Consider the following 20229-nt stretch of genomic DNA (forward strand, 5'->3'; position numbering starts at 1 on the left):
ACATATAAGGCTAAGGGATGTGATCTACAACTGTATACACAGTCTTGGTATGAATACCAGGTTCAGAATCTATTTTGTAATGTAAGAGTGTTGGAACTCTTACATGCAAAATAAAGTAAACTTTTTTAATCATAAATATTTAATGAAGTTTTCTTAAGTGAATGAATAAATAAATCACTAGAATCTATACAATAAAATTATTCCTAATTATTACTTTGGTTGAATACAACAAAACATGTTAATAGAAATGGATTTCGAGATGATTTATTTTAGACTAAAAACTCTTATTAAACATCAGCTTTCTAAAAAACCAGTAGTAAGAGAAAAATCAGCTTTTATTTTGCCAAGGACTTTAACGTTTACTGAAAAAATTTACTAATGAGTTGTATCAAGAAGGATATACTAATTATGATACAGATATTTGTAGAATAGAAATTTCAATAGATAATGTTCTAAAAATGAATTTCTCTAGCTTATAGGGATGTTTAATTTACAAATAAAATGTGTATTTTCTTAAAACAAAAGTCAAAGTGTTTCAAATATTTTAAATTAAATGTACATTACTTAAAGGGAAGTAGGTACAAGAACTGTAGCCAAAGATAATAAACTCTGTAGAACAGCCTTCTGAGAATCCTTTCTGTGTTTACGGTGAGCACATGTTTCAATATCAGTCTGAGGAAGAACAGCTATTGATAGCTTGTTTAGCCCTCTTGTGCTCCCCCAGCTCCTTTCTGCTAGGTGTGTTACTTTGACTGCGAGGACTGTATTAGTTCACTGCTCTGTGCTGCTTGCAACACCGTCTCTTAGGACACAAGAATAAAGGTTGCTTAGAAGATTCAAAATTGGACATCTGATTCAGATTAGTGATATTTCAGTGAACAGGTTAGTTCACCACTCTGTTGTGTGTAATACAGTCTGAAAAAACACACACATAAACAAGACGTTTCTTTTTTTTTTTTTAATTTTATTTTGTTTTTAAACTTTACAATATTGTATTAGTTTTGACGTTTCTAAGACAGCTAGCTATATGCGTGGTTCAGGATAGTGTTATTTCTGACTTGACTTCAACTCTTTCTGCTCTTAAATGTGAACAGAATTCACACGATCTATGGAGGCTGAAAAGTCCTAAAATTTCATATTATGCTGGAGATCCAAAGGAGCCAATCTGATCTGAAGGTCTGGGCACTCGGAGACGTGAAAGCTCCAGTTTGAAAAACAGGAAGTTTGAGACCCAAGAACAGCTAATGTTTCAGTTTGAGTCTTGTGGCAGGAAAAGACCAATGTCCCAGCTAAGGTCTTCATTTGATTACATGGGATCAAGAGTCAGACACAGCTGAACATGCATGCACTCTTACTAAGGAGGACAATACTTTATTCAGTGTACTGATTGATTCAAATATTAAGCTCGTCCAGGATGATGCTTACAGGCACACCCAGACTGGCACACACTGTTGGACCCAGTGTCTAAACAAACTGAGGCCCAGAAAATTTGACGTGTAAAATTAGCCAAAATGCAGGAAATGGTGAACTTATACTATGCATAGACATAAAGAATTAATCAGTAACTCTTAAACAGCCTACTGCATTAAACATTCTAAGTATTTTTTTTTACATTGTCAAATAGAAATGATAAACATCTTTGTTAAATTTTATAAGAATTGAAATTGCAATAAATTAGATATGTATTGCTGCTGCTGCTGCTATGTCGCTTCAGTCGTGTTCGACTCTGTGAGAACCCATAGATGGCAGCCCACCAGGCTCCCCTGTTCCTGGGGTTCTCCAGGTAAGAACACTGGAGTGGGTTGCCACTTCCTTCTCCAATGCATGAAAGTGAAAAGTGAAAGTGAAGTCGATTAGTCATGTCCGACTCTTTGTGACCCCATGGACTGCTGCCTACCAAGCCCCTCTGTCCATGGGATTTTCCAGGCAAGTGTACTGGAGTGGGTTGCCATTGCTTTCTCCAGATATGTATTAGGAAGTATGCATATAATAGTGGGAAAAAAAACATATTTTCTAGGATTTCGAATATTCAGTCATTTTCTAAGACTCTGAAATCCAGGCTAATTTGAGCTCCTAATGGACCCATGATAATGGACATGGATTATTTCCCTCCATTAAACATATATAGCCACCCAGTCAGTAATGAGTTCATCAATTTACTTCCAGAGTTTGTAGGAATATTTATCTTTGTAAAATTTTGCATAATACTTATTTTATTTACCTATGTAAACATATATATCATCTTCTTTTCAGAAACTGAGGTAGCTGAATCAAAGAAAAAAATTCATTTCTTATTAGTAAATAAGATCCTTCTTTGCAAATATGTAGCTGAAGTACTATGGCCATTTCAGTCATAATCTCACAAGTTAGAATTTTAGAAAACTTTACTGACTTTTCTAAGTCTCAAGTATATCATTCAGTATAATGTGTGCTAATTTCCTAAATAATATCCAAGTGGCTTAAAAGAGCACAACTTTCCAAAGGGTTGCTTAGTCTCCCTGGTACAGTTTTCATTGTGACAAATTATAGTAAATAATGTCACAAATGTACATTGTAGGGTAGAACACAATTGCTACAATTATATTTGGGGTTGTTTTTACTAAATAATTCTCAAAGGAATGCATTTCTAATAATGTGGTAAAATTTTCATGCTGATATGCAATATTAAGAGAACATTTTCCATTTTCCCAAGTTTTACCAATAATGTTTATGTTCATCCACAAGCCAGTTTTAAGACTACTTTTAGGACTGAATGTTTATCAGTAAGGAAGGGTGATATCAGGGCAAATTTCTTTACTGCCTGTGGAATGATGGTTTTCATCAATCCCTATTGCTCTCTGAGGTCTTTTTACAGTTCTGCACAATTATATTGTCTTGTTTTAAAGCTTGAACAACAAATGAAACATATTATTTTGTCCAATGAAATTATATGGAGGCAAAAATCTTGCTTGTCTAGGATAATTAGATTCTTCAGCTTTCTGAGAGAAAATACTCCTGTACAAAAGAATTGTTCTGTGCACAAAAAATAAATATTTTCATTATTTTATTGATAGGTAAATCATAGTTGAATAAACACCATATTGTTCCTATAATATCACACATTAGGAATACTAGGATTATTTTACTTATTTTGACAATGATTATAACCACTTTTTTCAATGTTTGGAGTAAAATGTTTAAAATTAATAACTCTTTAGTAATAGAGAACTATTTTTTCCTATAGACTCAAGTTTATTTCTTTTAGTCACTCAACATTAGAAAGCTTTGCATTTCTACTGAAATAGTTTCAACTTTTAACTAGACAAATTTTTGAACAGGAACAAATTGAATAATTATAATAAATATAAGATTTCTTCTGTATTTGGGAAAATTCTTTGATGGGATAAAACTATATTGATGGGAAATTCTGTATTTTGGATTTGTTGAGAGAAATTCAATGTGACTAGGATACAAATAACAAAACAATAAATATAATTATATACATGATATATGCACATCTATTTTATGTATATGCAAGTAAAAGAAAAACAATATAATGATGAACATTTATTGAAAATTCTGTGTTCAAAATTATTTCTAAGAATGTTATACGTACTATCTCATCAGATTATTAAAATAGCCCATGCAACCCGTACAATATAAACCCATTTTATAGATGTAGAAATTGAGACTTAGAAACGTCAACTTAGTTGCCTGTCATAACATGGCTAAGAGCTGAGATGAAGCACTGACTGCTGTTGTCCAGTCACTAAGCTGTGTTCAATTCTTCACGAACCCATGGCCTCGAGCACAACTGGCTTCCCTGTCCTTCACTGCCTCCCTCAGTTTGCCCAAGTTCATGACCGATGAAACTCTGTCATCCCAGTCTCTTCCTGTCCTCAATATTTTCCAGCATCAGGGTCTTTTCCAGTGAGTTGGCTCTTCACATCAGGTGGCCATATTATTGGAGCTTCAGCTTCAGTATCAGTCCTTTCAATGATTATTCAGAATTGATTTCCTTTAAGATTGACAGGCTGAATCTCCTGGCTGTCCAAGGGATTCTTTTTTTTTTTTAATATAAATTTATTTATTTTAATTGGAGGCTAATTATTCATGTCAATGTATGGCAAAACCACTACAGTATTATCCAAGGGACTCTTAAGAGTCTTTTCCAGCACCACAATTCTAAAGCATAATGAGCCATCAAGGAAGCCCATGAGGAATTGATTGGAAGTAATACAAAATAAGTATAGTTTACAATATGTTGGTCTCAGTTTACAATATGTGTTACTTCTATCACAAAGATAATGACCTAAATTTGAGATTTTTTTCCATCAGATCTCCACTTAGTGTTACCATACTTTAGTTGTTATAATGTTAGGTCACTATAAGGCAGACATGAATTTTAATTTCTCTGTGCCCTAACACACACACACACACACAAATAACAATTCCCAGTAACGAAAAATTCAAATAAGCAGTGGCTCCCTTTAATGCAATGGAGGGTATTTGGCCTCCGGTGTAAGAAGGTAGAAGAAAAGTAAGATGGAAGAAGCTGATTAGCTTTTATCTGCTGCTGCTGCTGCTAAGTCACTTCAGTTGTGTCTGACTCTGTACGACCCCACAGACGGCAGCCCACCAGGCTCCCCCGTCCCTGGGATTCTCCAGGCAAGAATACTGGAGTGGGTTGCCATTTCCTTCTCCAATGCATGAAAGTGAAAAGTGAAAGTGAAGTCGCTCAATCGTGTCCGAGTCTTGGCGACATGGACTGTAGCCCACCAGGCTCCTCCATCCATGGGATTTTCCAGGCAAGAGTACTGGAGTGGGGTGCCATTGCCTTTTCTGAGCTTTTATCTGCCATGGCCTAAATCAGAAATACACCACTCCAGTCACATTCCTTTGTCCTGAAGTATTTGTATGTCTTCAATTCAACCTCAAGGGGGAATGTAAAGTGCCAGGTAATACATGGATATCTAGTGAGTGCAATACCTTTCACAGCATTTACACCAATTTTTAAACCTTACATGCATTTTTGTATTTCATTGTTATGATTGGCTTTCCCCCAAAGGCGACTCTAAAACAAGGGATCAAACAGATGTACTACTTTCAGCTAAAGAACCCAGGAAACACTGGTAGAGGAATGAGGTATTTGAATGAATAAGAGGTGGAAGTCAGTAAAGGTTAGACTATAAAGGAAGTTACAAGTAGAGCTTACTTTTCCTGGAAACTCTGGTAATAGGAGGATTCAAAGTCATTAACAGAGAAGAGAGGAAGGTGAAATGTTTGTGCACTATCATCCACTTATCGCTATTAAGGACATTAGTTCCTTGGAACTTTCAGTCTGCCCCAAGAGTAGAATTGAGTGTTCCAGGGGTAAGAGAAAGCCCCTTGCTAAAGAGATCCAGATATTGCTATTGGAAGTCATGAAAAAGGGGAACATGGACAGGATGTTTACTATAAATACACACATTATGTCTGTGTGTATGTGTTTAAATGCTCCTTATTTTATTTATACATGCACATACAAATATGAAACATATATCAATGAGTATCATATATATGATTTATGTATTGAATCTGTGGTTCCCAACATTTTGTCACCAGAGAACAGTTTCAGGGAAAACAATTTTTCCATGGACTGGTGGGGGGAGAGGGTCATTTCAGAATGATTCAAGCATTTTACATTTACTGTGTATTTTATTTCTATTATCATTACATCTGTTCCACCTCAGATCATCCGGCATTAGATCCCAGAGGTTGGGAGCCCCTGTACTAAATAGTATACATAATATATGATAATAAACAATACTGCTATTAAATGCATTATTTTCTTTCGGACCAAAAAAAAAAATCTGCAGGTAAGATAAATTCAGTTTTTCTGACTGTCCCAGTGGAAAGCAAAGTTATCCTTAATGCTTGCACTTCTTGAAGTTAAGGAAATTATACGGTTTGACTTGCACACAATGCAATTCTCACATCGCATTCACTGCTGCAGGATTTTAAGCTGAACATTTGAGAACTAAGGTTTCTGAGTGAGAAAAAGCACCCTGTATGATATGAGTTGCCTGAGATGTGCTATCTGTGAATGGGGAATATAGTTGTGATATTACATACACTTCTTCAAACAACATAATGTATAATTTGGATCACTCAGTGATTGGTAAAGAATGCACAGGTAATTGTGAGTTGACAAAATATGCAATTTTAATATAAGAGTAAATCATTTATAAACCATTAATCACTCAATGTTAAAACTATGAAGTTATTAAACTGCTGTGTATATTATTTTTTAAACCAGCTTTAGTTCATCCATTTTAAATGTATACTACTTTACCAAATGTATTTTATTTCTCTTTTTCATCTTGTGATTTCAGAGGTTTTAACTCTTTAGTTAGTAAATATTCTGTATATAAGAGTTTCAAAGCAGATATATGCTCAAATTTATATTTTTAGAGGAAAGAAAAACATTTCTTCTAAAGCCCTCATTTCTTCATTTCCAACTCTAAGTTTCTTACTATTTTCATAAAGAGCTACCTGATTTGGCTTGTGAACAATTCTCCAATATCATGTCTTACCTCTTTACCCATTGCTCATTTCATCTTAATTGACCACTTTCATTTCTTCATGCATGTCAAGAACACACTGAGCTTTCACATTTGCTTTTTTCACTGAAATTGTCTGTTACCAGCTATGTGTACTGTTCTCTCAATATGTTCAAATCTCTGCTAAGAGGTGAAATCATCAAATAGAATTTCCTGGATCATAGCACCTAACATGCAGCCCCAAATTTATTCTTTCCCTACCCTGGCTTTATTTCATTACCAATGTTTGTCATTCTTGAGAACATTCATATGTTCTTATGTTGTGTGACTGCTTATGAATGTGTGGTGTTCTCCTTAATTAGTCTCCATGATGGCAGGGATCTTTACCTTAATCTCTCTAAAATTCCCAGTGCCTAGAACATTGTCTGAAATATAGGACACATTAAAAAAAATTTCTTTAATTGATACAAATCAATAAATAGATGGACAAATTCATTTTAAAGAGATGATTGAAACATAAAGCAATTGTCTCATAATATGAAATAGTTATCTTCAACACAAGTCATGTCAACTATGATATTAAACCAAGATTTCTGATGACCATATTCGAATTAATTAATTTGTTCCTTTCAAAAAACCCTGAGAACTGGATTTTATTATTATTTCTGCAGTATTAGGGTAAGATAGTATCTAAGTTTCAGATTTAGTTTATACAGATAATTACTATTTAAGCATTCATATTTGTGGACTAATTTGGTGGAATGATTAACTAGCCAACTTTATTTTCTGAAACCAAATAGGAATTTCTCAACAACAGAAGAGAATTTATATTTTTTGTTAGTTATTTTGCTTGCTTGTTTTGTTCTAAGGGGCTGCTGAGTGGAGTTATTACTTTAGGATATATAAAATGTACAATTATCATATTATATCAATCAGAGGTAGCAAAAATGATTCATAATATTGTATTTAGGATATTAGAAAAATGTGGACCAACCAGAAATAAGAAAAATATTGAAACAATTTATTATTCTAAATGGGAGTATAAACCATTGACCTTAGCCTTTCAACATTAGGGAGGAAAATGTCTAATCATTTTAAAATACTTGTGATGGTAGTATCTCCTCCAGCAGTCCTGTTAAGCAGCTTAACTTGTATGTTCTGGGACTACTTACTTCCCTAGGTGGGACCATAGACCAAGTTTTGTTTTATTAAGCATTATAATGTAGCAAAAATAATCTGGATCAGAAATATGCTGTATCCTGTACGTCGTTCTGAAACCAAGTTTCCTATCTGCCTCATTGGGTTCTTTCCATTTCTTTGTGAGAGCTTAGTGTGTAGCTTGGCTATTCTGTTAATTGCATTTAGCCATGGATTTCTGGACTATTTGGTCCTGATAAATGGGGTTCATTGGAAAGTATAGTACCATTGTGTATGTGTGTGTGCATGTGTGTGTGTGTGTGTACAGTTTCCTGGAATCTGGGATCAAATTACTCAATGTAAGGAAAGGATGTTGGAAATACACGGGGATTCTAAAGATGGGAGAACAAAGCATCGGCAATGTGTACTTTATACAGATGATAAAGAAAAGGAAAAAATAAAACAGGCTGTCAGTGATGCCAAAGGAACACAGCTTCACTGTTACCTTTGTTGCTAGAAAATGTAATGTAATTTTCCCCCTTCCATTAATTTTTTCACCATTAGTTCTTTCAGGGCAAAATCAGACATCTATTCTTCAGGGATATATAAATAGCAAGTGACTAAAGTGGTGAGTTTTAGGGAAAAGGGCTTCCCTTGTGGCTCAGCTGGTAAAGAATCTACCTACAATGTGAGAGACCTGAGTTTGATCCCTGGGTAGGGAAGATCCCCTGGAGAAGGGAAAGGCTACCCACTCCAGTATTCTGGACTGGAGAATTCCATGGAGTGTATGGGATCACAAAGAGTTGGACATGACTGAGCGATTTTCACTTTCACTTTTAGAGGTAAAAAGAGGGCTTGAATAAATCAGTGATTCTGAAAATTGGATCTTGATTATAATTTTTTTCTGTGGGGTTGTGACTTTTTGAAAATGTATAGATTCCAGAGTCCCATTACCAACACTACCAATTTAGACTAGGCAAGCTTGAATGATATAAATCAGTACATTCATAAAGTATGACAGGTTGTTAGAATAATCAGTCAGAGTGGGAACAACATCATTTACTGACTTGAATGCTTGCCCCTGTTCTGAGAGTCTAAGATACTGAACTCTCCTCTACGGTCTCCTTCTTGTCTCCCGTGGCTACAGTGAGAACGAAATAGTAATGCTCCATTGACATTGATCCCACCTGTTTGAGCATCTATAGCCTGAAAGACTGATGGATTTCCAGCACTCTCTGTTCCATAGCTGGAGAGTGAAAAACGTGGAACTACGTTTAGAACTTTTGCTAAACAAGTCACCTTAATCTGACAACAGCTCAGGGACACTTAACCTGCAGTTCCCTGGTGTGCTGAGGGCATGCTACTTTGTTTTCAGTTGCATTTCAGGGTATCTTGGAATGTCTTTGCTAATCACTCTGTCTTAGTCTTCCCACTAAATTCCACTGTATTGACATGTACACACTGTTATTAATATGTTCAAAACAGATAATCAACAAGGCCAACTGTATAGTACAAGGAAGTTTTCTCAATATTCTGTAATAATCTAAATGGGAAAAGAATTTGAAAAAGAATAGATACATGTATATGTAAAAAAAGCAATTAAAAGCTATTTTAATATATCTTACCAGTTAAGTTTCAGCATGTGATTGGTATCACTGCACCTGTTTGGAAAGTGAAGTTGGGAGATTAATTCTGTTCTATATTTTGGTGTTACTGATTCTGTCTTAATGTTATGTACTTTGCATGGATGATAATGACAATGCTGCTGCTGCTGCTGCTGCTAAGTCGCTTCAGTCGTGTCCAACTCTGCGACTCCATAGACAGCAGCCCACCAGGCTCTGCCGTCCCTGGGATTCTCCAGGCAAGAACACTGGAGTGGGTTGCCATTTCCTTCTCCAATGCATGAAAGTGAAAAGTAAAAGTGAAGTCACTCAGTTGTGTCTGACTCTTCGTTACCCCATGGACTGCAGCCTACCAAGCTCCTCTGTCCATAGGATTTTCCAGGCAAGAGTACTGGACTGGGTTGCCATTGCGGCATCAACCATTTTAAAAAGCCAAATTGTAGTACCTATGAGTCTTAGAAATTCAGAGCTATCATTAATATATATACCAAGGCATATTATACATAATATTAATAAATATATTATTTATATTAAATAAATATATTATTAATGTATAAGTGTATTATTAATAAGCATCCTGTGGCTCAGATGGTAAGGAATTTGCTTGTAATGCAGGAGACTTATGTTCGATCCCTGGGTCAGGATGATCCCCTGGAGAAGAAAATGACAACCCACTCCAGTATTCTTGCCTGGAGAATCCCATGGACAGAGGAGCCTGGTGGACTACAGTCCATGGGGTTGTAAGGAGTCAGGCAGGATTGAGTGACTAATACTTTCACTTTCATATTATTTATATATAAAAATATATAATATAGATAGTAAATCATTATATGATATAATAAATTCTATAGAAAATAATAATCATACATGCATATGTCATATACATACATGTGTGTGTATATATATATATATATACTTAATTTAAATGAAAATTTAATAGGATATCTGTACCAGAGAATTTACTTATAGCTCAAAAGATATTGTAGCAATCTTGATTTGATTTACTTCTATTTAAACTTATTTTCATAATAGAAGGAAAAGCATGGAGTGATTATTTTAAGATCATAATTTCATGTGAAAATTACGTCTTTGAATTCCATTTCCCCTTTGCTGATTGGTGACATCAGACTTATTTCACATGGCCATTCAAAGCACAGCATGAATCTGCAAATTAACTCAGAGCTGTTGTAATTTCCTCATGCAATTGTCTTATTTTTTTCTGTTATGTAAATTATCCAGATGGCAATAAGCTCTTAAGAGATAAACAATATAACATAATTTGGATAAAATCATACATGATTATATCTATGTCTGATAGTGGGAAAATGAAGGTAGAACGATGACTTCAACTTTTGGAAATATAGTTTCTTTTTCCAAGTTTGAATTATTCTGCCAGTTGCTTTTTCTTGTTGTTTTTGAGCAAACTTTTGGACTTAGGTTTCAGATCTAGATTGTCATTGATAATATAAGAAATATAAGACTAATCTTTCAAGTGTTTTAAAGCCTAGAGAAAATATTTGTAAAACGTCTGTCTCACAACTTATACTCAAGTTATTTTTACCACTGTAGTCTCAAAAGTTAATTCGATAAAGTAATCACACTAAGGCAGTGGTGATTGTTTAGCCACTGAATTGTGTCTTACTCTTGAGATCCCATAGGCTGTAGCCCCTTGCCCCCCCAGGCTCCACTGTCCATGGGGATACTCCAAGCAAGAAAACTGGATTGTGTTGCCAGTTCCTTCTCCAGGGGATCTTTCAACAAAGGGGTCAAGCCTAAGTCTCCTGCATTGGCAAGCACATTCTTCATGGACTGATCCACTGGAAATCTTTACATCACACTACTAATCATATATATACATACATATATGTTGCCTGGAGAATCTCTATGGGCAGAGGAGCCTGGTGGGCTATATAGTCCATGTGGTCACAGTCATACATGACTGAGCCACTGAGCACAGCACAGCATATATATACAGCATATATATGTATATATCTCACTTACAAAATATAACTGGGGTATTAGACATATAAATCATATATATATAATTTGACATTTGTAATTTGATCATAAATCACAATCAAAACTACTTAAATTCTTCAGGTTTAGGAAAGAAAATAGTTTTTAGTATGCAAATTTTCTAGAAATGTGACCTATTGCTTCATCATGACCACAGGTATAACCTTCTCTTTTTCCTTGCCTTTAGAGTTTGGACACTATAATTCTAAGGTTGTGGATGCTTTCCTTCTCTTAGGTATTTCTCTGCACATCAGTTAAGTTCCTGCTGGTCTTGACCTTTAATGGCTCTGGTTGGTATAACTTCATGTGTTCTGAATTCTTTGTTGTAGACACTGCCCTAGTTCTCATTTGTGATCCACATTGTGAACAAGCTCCAGAACCACATATGACAAAGTTCTGTCAGGCCATCTGCACGTGTCACCTGCACTTGAATCTTAAATACTTCCTTAAGCTTGGTTTTGGAGAAGGAAATGGCAACCCACTCCAGAATTCTTGCCTGGAGAATCTCAGGGACAGTGGAGCCTGGTGGGCTGCCATCTATGGGGTCACACAGAGTCGGACACAACTGAAACGACTTAGCAGCAGCAGCAGCAAGCTTGGTTTGGCTGCTATTTATACACATTCATTCTATGATAGGAGGAAAACAACTTTCAATTGACATTTATTTATAATTCAAAAGAGAAACTCCAATCACAGTCCACAATAACTGTTGTTTAGGTGAGTTCAATGATAGAATGTGAAAGAATTGGTCAGTAAGAGGTCAACCTAAAGTGTTCTTGAATCTGTTTGCTGGTATTTACTGCCTCATCTCTATGTTAGTCCTGCAGGAACAATTACCTGGAGAACTTTATCTGGCGCTTCTGTGTTCACTATGCATGACTGCTCTTACACATTTGTTTCCCTTGAGATCACATCTATTGCTGTTTACATATCACTATTTCTTGGCTATGATTGTAGGACACATGACAAGGATATGTAAAGGATGACATAAAGAGATCATGGGATGAAATGGAAGCATGCACTTTGGAGTGAAATTGTAACTAAGTCAGTGATTTTTAAAGGATCTATTTAGATTAGTTTACAGAGTGTTTCAGAGAAGGCAATGGCACCCCACTCCAGTACTCTTGCCTGGAAAATCCCATGAGCAGAGGAGCCTGGTAGGCTGCAGTCCATGGGGTCACGAAGAGTTGGACATGACTGAGCGACTTCACTTTCAATTTTCACTTTCATGCATTGGAGAAGGAAATGGCAACCCACTCCAGTGTTCTTGCCTGGAGAATCCCAGGGACGGGGGAGCCTGGTGGGCTGCTGTCTATGGGTTCGCACAGAGTTGGATACAACTGAAGCAACTTAGCAGCAGCAGCAGCAGCACAGACTGTTTAAAGAAACAAAACCTTCAACAATCACATTGGCAAAGGTAGTGATTATATTGATGCTTAGGAGTTAGAGACAAATCTTTACAGAATTTGAACAAACACATGCTGAATTAGTGACTAATGTTTATGAAATCTGAGTTAGTTTCAAATGTTTGGGTAAAATTGAACTTTATTTACAATGGCAACTTAGGTGGTAGAATACTAAGTAGATTAATTTAAAAAGTTACCATTTCATTTACATATTCGATATGTACACAAAAGCCCTCATGGGGCAAGCTTCTTTACAAATAGCTAATTAATTCATTAATTAAGTCAACATATACTACTGTGTTCTAGACACTAGGACACACAGGAAATATAACAAGGGATAAGTTCATATTGAGGAGATATACAAGTTAATCAGTCAGTTAATGTATAGAAGTATGTTCTGAGTAATAGACAATGTATGCTATACTGTAAGTCAAGAAGCCACAACCTTAAAACTTCTTATTTCTGGAAAGAAGTACACATTCACATACAACTTACTTTCCTGTTGAGAATGTTGAGAAATTCAATGAACAGAGTATGTATAATGGTGTGTAAGTGTTTAGAAATGTTAGAACATTTAGAAACTTTTCTAACATTTCTAATGTTAGAAACATTAGAACATTCCCTAAATGTTAGAAATTTAGGGAATATTCAATTTTATAGCCTCAAAAATAAACTCATCCTCATCAATATCCCTCAAAGAACATTTTTAATGCATTTTGGTTCATGACATTCCCCTTTATGCACGGAGAAGAGTGAAGTACTCAAGGGGTGGAGGATGGGGGTGGGGCACGATTAAGAAAACAAACATGTTTTTTTTGCCTAGCCTTGAAGTTGGTTGTCACCACTAAGTACTCAATTGGAGAAGAAGGTACACAAGAGGATCAAAAACAGATCTGTGTGTTCTCACCATGTATATATGTATGTATGCACATATGTGTGTGTCATTGTGGGTGTGTTACTGTGTTCTCTGTGGTGTGAAGCAGAATTAAAAATATTACACCTTCTTCCTTAAAAAGAAAAAAAAACACAGAAATCACCTATTCCAGACCACTTCTGTATAAGTGAATATAACATTTGTTTAACCATGGAATCTGACTAATTTAGAATGGAATGTTCAATTTTATAGGCTCAAAACTAAAGTCATCCTCATCAATATCCCTCAAAGAACATTTTTAAGGCATTTTGGTTCATGACATTCCCCTTTATATAGTTCAATAAGCTAGAATCTTAAAAACATGTGTTATCTTGTCTTTTTCCCTCATTCTCAGTGGCTGCTGCTGTTAAGTCACCTCAGTTGTGTCCAACTCTGTGCGACCCCATAGATGGGAGCCCACCAGGCTCCCCCGTCCCTGTGATTCTCCAGGCAAGAACACTGGAGTGGGTTGCCATTTCCTTCTTCAGTGCATGAAAGTGAAAATTGAAAGTGAAGTCGCTCAGTCATGTCCAACTCTTCGTGACCCCATGGACTGCAGCCTACCAGGCTCCTCTGCCCATGGAATTTTCCAGGCAAGAGTACTGGAGTGGGTTGCCATTGCCTTCTCCTATGTCTTTCCAAATCATTTTGGGATCTTTAACTTCACAACTTTCTAATTATGCTCATCTGCTTCATATATATTGTTTCTCTTTCCTATTTTTGTTTTCAAAGAGTAGTACTCACCATAATAAAGACTTTGGCAGCCCTTTCCTCAATATCATCAAGTAGGAGTCAACCACATCTATAACTTCTCCACAATCTTAGCTTTCTAACTTACAGCAAGCCATCTCAGGTGGAGCTAGTGGTAGAGAACTCGGCTGCAATGCAGGAGATGTAAGAGATGTGGGTTTGATCCCTGGGTTGGGAAGATCCCCTGGAAGAGGGCAGGACAACCCACTCCAGTATTCTTGCCTGGAGACTCCCGTGGACAGAGGACTGGCAGGCTACAGTCCATGGGGTTGCAAAGAGGTTGACATGACTGAAGTGACTTAGCACATATGCATCTCTTACACGACCTGTACACAAACTTTGAGTCTGGGAAAATAATTCTGCATCTATGTTTTTAAGAATTCATTTTAATGAAATTCTGAACCTCTTCCATGAGGAATCATCATGGTCATCCTGGCAAACCTGACCTCTACCTCAACTGCACTTAATTATTAAAAATGACTGCTTAGTTTCATAGTCAGTTAAGGTAAATGGGTTAAATGTTTCAGCTCCGGTCAATTCAGACTCATTGATGGATCTTTCGTACAAATAGTTGATTGATAATTAGTGACTAACAGTGAACTCCTGAGCTTTCTTAGTTACCATAATACCCAGAGACAGACACAAGGTTATCTTCCAATAGAAATCAATCACACGAATTGAGGAAGCAGAGATCTGTACCCCAATGTTCATTGCAACACTATTTACAATAACTAGGACATTTAAGCAACCTAGATGTCCATCAGCAGATAAATGGATAAAGAAGTTGAGGTAAGGGTAAGACAGTGGAGTAGAAGGACATACAATCATCTTCCCCTGTAAGAAAACCCAATGGAATAGTACTCAGCTATAGAAAGGAACACATTTGAGTCAGTTATAATGAGGTGGATGAACCTAGAGCCTATTATACAGAGTGAAGTAAGATGGAAAGAGAAAGACAGATATTGCATATTAACACATATATGTGGAATCTAGTAGGATGGTACTGATGATCTTACATACAGGGCAGCAAAGAATGCACAGACATAAAGAACAGAGTTCTGGACTCAGTGAGAGAAAGGGAGGATGGGATGAGTTGGGAGAATAGCACTGAAACATGTGCATTACCATATGTAGAATGAATGGCCAGTGAGAGTTTGATGCATGAAGCAGGGCACCCAGGGCTGTTGCTCTGTGACAACTTGAGGGATAGGGTGGGAAGGAAGGTAGGAGGGGAGTTCAGGCTAGCAGGGGGCATATGTATACCTATGGCTGGTTCATGTTGATGTATGGCAAAAGCCATCACAATATTGTAAACTATCTTTCAATTAAAATAAATAAATAAAATTTTAAAAAAGCAGCATAGTTTCTCATTCCAAATGCTAAGGTTTAAGAACAATGATGCTGGTAATTTATGGCTTTTTCTCTTGCTGATCATTCTCTTTCAGAATAAACTTCCAGATCAACAAGGATGATCCCACATGTTATTGGAGGTCAGCAGGGAAGTATAAATATTGCCCAGTTTGGGTAGGTTGTCTTTAACCACCAGTTTCTCTGGGTGGCATCTGCTGAGTCAAATCTCATATTGTTCTGCTCAAATCATTCTGAATAATCATACACTGGAATCAGATACTGAAATCCATGCTTGTGTCATGGGCTCCATTCTCCTGGGCCATGCACTTTGCAGGCTTTTCCATCTGATCCACCCAAACATCCTCAGGCTTTTTGCTTTTATTCCTGACCATTGGACTGCTCAGCTACACTCTGCTGAGGTGTGCAGGTCTCTGTGAGGTTACTCTATGACATTTTTATGTCTACTTTTAACTTCAATATCATAAAATATAGATAATCGACAATGGAATTGGACATTTTGTTAGTTGTGCAGTCACACTAACTACTCTTTGGAGATGTAAACACACTGTCTTCTCACCTCAAACATTCTTACTCTTTTCTTTCCTCTAGTCTTTTGAATGTGCATTTCTTTTCTCTACGGGAGAAATTCTAGCGTTTGTGTAATTTTCCATTGTTTCCCACTCTGTAGATTTCATGGTAAAAAGTGTAGGCTATGAATCTTTCAGACTCTTTGCATTGGTGTGCTAAAATTCATCTGTAAAACAGCCTAGCTTTCAAAGTGTTTCTGCTTTAAGACTAGTATCTCTTGTAAACATGAAAAATAATTTATTTAGAAATGTACCTTTCTTCCTGAAGCAATGAATGTCACTGTTTGATATTACATACATTTTAGGATATTTTTGCCTACAAGAAACAGAATTTAGTCTCAAGTTGGCTTAATCAATAATAAAACATATATTCCTACATGAAGGAAGACTAGAGTGGTGTTGTCTTGAGGGTAGTTGTTTCAACAGTTCAACAACATTTTAAAACACTGGACTCTTTAGAAATTCTGAATTCATTCTCAGGCTGGTAGGAAGATAGCTATAGCCATTCTACTTTTCACAGCTCCACGCACATTCATATCATGAGGAAAATGAGAAGCCTATCTCTTCTTATCTTTTTCTCTTTAAAATGGGAAAATTCCCTGAAGTTTCTGAGGTCACTGCTACCAGTCATAGTAGTAGAAATGTAGTCCACTGCTGCACCAATCTCTGGAAAGATATCAGAGATTGTCCTAAGGTTGATTATGCTAACGGAATTCACCCTCCCCTGGGTCATCATGGGGGCAGAGGGAACAAGTATATATCTTCAACAAATGGGTTCTATTCGGAAGGAGAATGGCATGAATGTTCATTGGGTCACAAACAGTGATGTCTACAACAATCTTAAAGTGATATTATTCCACAAAAATATACTTGTGAGGAATTTGAAGACATGTTTATTTAGCATGCTAAAGATTTTAGACTTATCCCTAAAAGGGGGGACACCATCAAGGGTTTCTGAACAGAGGTGTAAGATGACAGTATTTGCATTAAAGCCTGAACTTAGAAAACATGGGAGCAAATGGAGTTCTGATGTATGATGCGTGTATGGGGTGAGAGTGGAGAGGGAGTGACATAGAATTTCAGGAAGCCCCACAAGTTTATTAAGAAAGTGACGAGAAGTGAAGTGCTCAAACACAAAGAGTGTAGAGACAGAAGAAAAGGCTTTTATTTTACAAATTTTCCCACTGTCTTTTCTTTAAAAAGAAAGTTTCTGCTGGGATTTGCCTCTTCAGACACAAGTTTCCATATGAAAGTGTATGGGGCTGGCCTCTCTAACTGGGAATGGAGAAAGGCAACTACGAAATTGCATTTCTTTGGGATTCAGTTGTTCTTTTCCTAATTGTAATGAGTTTGGGCATAAAAGAGTTTAGTTTTTCTTTCATTATATGAAGCCACACTTATCAATTAATTGATACTAAAATACTGTCTTGCATTCATGATTCACCCAAATGTGTTCATTCTGTATTACTATTTTTTTCATGTGTTGTTGTTGTTGTTTGGTTGGCTCAGTCGAGTCTGACTGTTTAGGACCCCGTGAACTGTAGGAGGTCAGGCTTCCCCGGTTCTTCACCATCTCCCAAAGCTTGCTCAAACTCATGTCCACTGAGTCTGTGAGGCCATCCAACCATCTCATCCTCTGTCATCCCTATCTCTTCCTGCCTTCAATCTTTCCCAGCATCAGGGTCTTTTCTAATGAGTCAACTCTTCCCATCAGGTGGCCAAAGTATTGGAGCTTCAGCTTCAGCATCATTCCTTCCAATGAATATTCAGGACTGATTTCCTTTAAGATTGACTGGTTTCATGTGTCGCTGAACTCAATTTACTAATATTTAGATTACGATTCTTGAATCAATTGCTATAAGTATGATAAATGTACACCTACCCTTTTTTTCCCCCACTGTTTTTTGTTTGATTTTGACATCAAGACTATTTTCCACTTGTATAATAAATTTGAGATTGAACTTTTTCCTGCCATCTAAAACAATTTTTATAAGTTTACTGTGAACTATTCATTAATATTTAGTGAAATGGGAGCCATCCAGAGTTACTGGCTCATTTTTCTAAATATTTCCACAGGGCAGGTGAACAATTTTCCCAACAGAAACTATGTTCAAGAATAACCACAAAAGTAAGGGAAGAAGAGACTCTCTTTGAAAGAGATATTCAGGACATGTTATATTTTGTTATATAATCTTATAATGAAGTCTCAAGAAGGCTTGAACATTGAAGGAATGTGTAATTAGCTAAGGCTATGTTATTTATTGAGAAACCTATATACAGGTCAGGAAGCAACAGTTACAACTGGGCATGGAACAACAGACTGGTTCCAAATAGGAAAAGGAGTACATCAAGGCTGTATATTGTCACCCTGCTTATTTAACTTATTTGCAGAGTACATCATGAGAAACGCTGGAGTGGATGAAGCACAAGCTGGAATCAAGTTTTCCGGGAGAAATATCAATAACCTCAGATATGCAGATGACACAAACCTTATGGCAGAAAGTGAAGAGGAACTAAAAAGTCTCTTGAGGAAAGTGAAAGAGGAGAGTGAAAAGGTTGGCTTAAAGCTCAATATTCAGAAAACGAAGATCATGGCACCTGGTCCCATTATTTCATGGGAAATAGATGGGGAAACAGTGGAAACAGTGTCAGGCTTTATTTTCTGGGGCTCCAAAATCACTGCAGATGGTGATTGCAGCCATGAAATTAAAAGATGCTTACTCCTTGGAAGGAAAGTTATGACCAACCTAGATAGCATACTGAAAAGCAGAGACATTACTTTGCCAACAGAGGTCTGTCTAGTCAAGGTTATGGTGTTTCCAGTGGTCATGTATGGACGTGAGAGTTGGACTGTGAAGAAGGCTGAGTGCCGAAAAATTGATGCTTTTTTTTTTAAATTTTTAAAATTTACATAATTGTATTAGTTTTGCCAAATATTAAAATGAAAATTGGTGCTTTTGAACTGTGGTGCTGGAGAATACTCTTAAGTCCCTTAGACTGCAAGGAGTTCCAACTAGTCTATCCTAAAGGAGACCAGTCCTGGGTGTTCATTGGAAGGACTAATGCTGAGGCTGAAACTCCAATACTATGGCCACCTCATACGAAGAGTTCACTCATTGGAAAAGATCCTGATTCTTGGAGGGATTGAGGGCAGTAGGAGAAGGGAACGACAGAGGATGAGATGGCTGGATGGCATCACCGACTCTATGCACATGAGCTTGGGTGAATTCCAGGAGTTGGTGATGGACAGGGAGGCCTGGCGTGCTATGATTCATGGAGTCACAAAGAGTCGGACACAACTGAGCAACTGAACTGAACTGAGGTGAAACATATTTCAGAACAGTCAAAACTTAGATGAATTTTAAAGCATTTGGGTCTGATTAGTATCTTTTCCCCAAGCCCTTCACATCTTTCAGAAACATAAATGTCAATATTGTCAACCAGTCATTATTCATGTCCTAGGAAAGTATTTGAGGAACCTACAATTGTCTAATACTGATATTTTAGGGCATATAAGTAAAAATGTAACAAAGAGAAAAAAAATAGGCCAAAATAGGCCACCAGTATGATAATCCTTCATTGGTATTAACGAAAAGGTTCTTATTCAAGCCACTCATATGACTACTCCTGGAGAAGTGAGAGGCAACCCACTCCACTATTCTTGCCTGGGGAATCCCATGGACAGAGGAGCCTGTTGGGCTAGTGTGCATGGGGTCACAGAGTCAGACACAACTGAAGCAACTTAGCACACACATATGACTACTACTTGCAGCCAGAGAAACTAAAAAGAATAGAATCAGTTCAATTCAGTTCAGTTCAGTCACTCAGTCATGTCCGACTTTGCAACCCCATGAATCACAGCATGCCAGGCCTCCCTGTCCATCACCAACTCCCGGAGTTCACTGAGACTCATGTCCATCGAGTCAG

Source organism: Bison bison, unplaced genomic scaffold, assembly GCF_000754665.1.
Source record: "Bison bison bison isolate TAMUID 2011002044 unplaced genomic scaffold, Bison_UMD1.0 scf7180017864094, whole genome shotgun sequence".
Lineage (NCBI taxonomy): Eukaryota > Metazoa > Chordata > Mammalia > Artiodactyla > Bovidae > Bison > Bison bison.